Below are 2,500 nucleotides of genomic sequence, written 5' to 3'. Positions count from 1 at the left end.
GAAAAGACTGGAAAACGCGGAGCTCGGCGGTGGCGTGGAAGCGCCACCCACCGCCGCCGCTCTCGCCGATGCCCACCGCGGAGGCCGCCCTTCGGACGCTGGGGTGCGGCGCGGGCCTCCGCGGACGAGCTGCGCATCTGGAAGTCAAAGGGCCGCCCTCGGAGAAGATCGTTGTGCTGCCCCGCGCGGGGAGCGATTCGGACGGCGGGCCCCCACGCCGAGGTGGGTGGGCGCCCCTCCGTTCGCCCGTGCGGGTCGTCGGACCGCTGCCGTACCACGGTTCGGGTCAAACTCCCCACAGCTCGGCCGCCTCCGTCCGTAGACGGGAGGGCGACCGCCGGCGTGCGCGCCCAAGGACGAGTGCCTGAAACCCGGGGGGGGGTAACAGAGGAAGGAGACCGCCCGCCGTAAACCGACGCGGGCTCCAAAGCCCGGGCCGAGCGAGCGGCACCACCTCCCCACCCGGGAGCGCTGAGCCAGATCGATCGGAAGAAAGGGCAGGGGCTCGGGTGGAACCCCTGCCTCCGTTCTTCCCCTCGGGGGAGACGGGGAAGAAACGTGCCCCTGGAGTCCTGGAAGCGAGTGTCCGGCGCGCTCCGGGCGCCCTCGAGACGGAAGCCGGGTCGCGGTGCGATTCTCTCATAGGTCTCCCCGTTGGCGCGGAAGCGGGAGACATCCGACACAGAGAAACGCCGAGCCCGCTCCGAGGGGACAAAGTCAGAAGGAGCGATCCGCCCTCCCAGAGCCCTCCTGCGGACGAGGACTCTGGATCTGCCCCCCTTCTGACGACCGTCGCCCTCAGAGGACAGGAACCCACGTGGGGAGGGTCCGTTCGGGCTCGGGCGACCCAGGAAACGCGTCTCGGACTCGGGACGGACAACCGGCAAAAGTCCCCCTGGAGCCGCGGAAGCCTGGTCTCGGCGCGAGTGCGAACTTCCATGCAAAAGGGGGGTACTCGCCAAACCGCCTACCCGAGTCGAGGAACCACGAAAACAACGGATTTTGGTCGGGGCCGAGAGGTACCTCTCTCTCCTATATCCTGCAGCTGGTGTGCAAAACTGGGTATTTGCATGGTGAGACACCGACCCCCACTTTAAGGGAACAAAGTCAAAAAGTGTCCGACCTCCTGGAGCCGTGCGGCGGATCCGGCGGCCAGAAATTTCCTCATTCCGGTTCTATTTTTTTTTTTTTCGAATTTGCGAAATTTGGAGGCCAGGCGGCGTAGCTGGGACCTGGACTAGCTCGAAACACCCTGAACCGGTGAGCGGAATCGATTTCCCAAAGTTCTACGGCTCCCGGAAGCCAAAAACAGCTCGCCGGAAAATTTCAAAGTCCCAAGGACTCTTTCTTGAAAATCAATCCGGGGGCCATGGAAGTGTCCTCGGTACAACCTCAGAGCTTTCCCCCGCCTGGAAGTCTGACAGCGGTCTGACGTTTTTCAAAGTTTTGAGCTCTCTGTTTGTTCTCAAAGTCACAAAATCGCTTTTTTTCAGTTTTCCACCCAGCAGACCCAAACTTCACCCCCACTTAGGTCACTGTCTAGGGGCGCCTTACGACATATTGACGCCCCTTTAGGGTGGAAGTAGGGGAAATGGGTGATTTTTACACAAAATCGGAAATTTCTCAAAATTTTTCTAAGTGTCAAGGACTCTTCCAGAAAATCTCCCCCAGGCTCCTGGAAGCGTCCCCGGTACACCTCTGGCGGCTGCCCCCGCCTGGAAGTCCGACACACGCCTGAAATTTTCAAAGTATGAAAATACGCATTTTCATCCAAAAATTCAACTTTCCCCCCGTGCACCGCAAACTTCACCCCCACTTAGGTCACTGCCTTGGGGTGCCTTACAACATATTGACGCCCCCCTGGGGTGGAAGTAGGGGAAATGTGACATTTTTCACAAAATCGAGATTTTCTCAAAATTTTTCTAAGTGTCAAGGACTCTTCCAGAAAATCTCCCCCAGGCTCCTGGAAGCGTCCCCGGTACACCTCTGGCGGCTGCCCCCGCCTGGAAGTCCGACACACGCCTGAAATTTTCAAAGTATGAAAATACGCATTTTCATCCAAAAATTCAACTTTCCCCCCGTGCACCGCAAACTTCACCCCCACTTAGGTCACTGCCTTGGGGTGCCTTACAACATATTGACGCCCCCCTGGGGTGGAAGTAGGGGAAATGTGACATTTTTCACAAAATCGAGATTTTCTCAAAATTTTTCTAAGTGTCAAGGACTCTTCCAGAAAATCTCCCCCAGGCTCCTGGAAGCGTCCCCGGTACACCTCTGGCGGCTGCCCCCGCCTGGAAGTCCGACACACGCCTGAAATTTTCAAAGTATGAAAATACGCATTTTCATCCAAAAATTCAACTTTCCCCCCGTGCACCGCAAACTTCACCCCCACTTAGGTCACTGCCTTGGGGTGCCTTACAACATATTGACGCCCCCCTGGGGTGGAAGTAGGGGAAATGTGACATTTTTCACAAAATCGAGATTTTCTCAAAATTTTTCT

This window comes from Ranitomeya variabilis, unplaced genomic scaffold (assembly GCF_051348905.1).
Source record: "Ranitomeya variabilis isolate aRanVar5 unplaced genomic scaffold, aRanVar5.hap1 Scaffold_142, whole genome shotgun sequence".
Taxonomy (NCBI): Eukaryota; Metazoa; Chordata; class Amphibia; order Anura; family Dendrobatidae; genus Ranitomeya; species Ranitomeya variabilis.
This window is presented reverse-complemented; position numbering follows the sequence as displayed.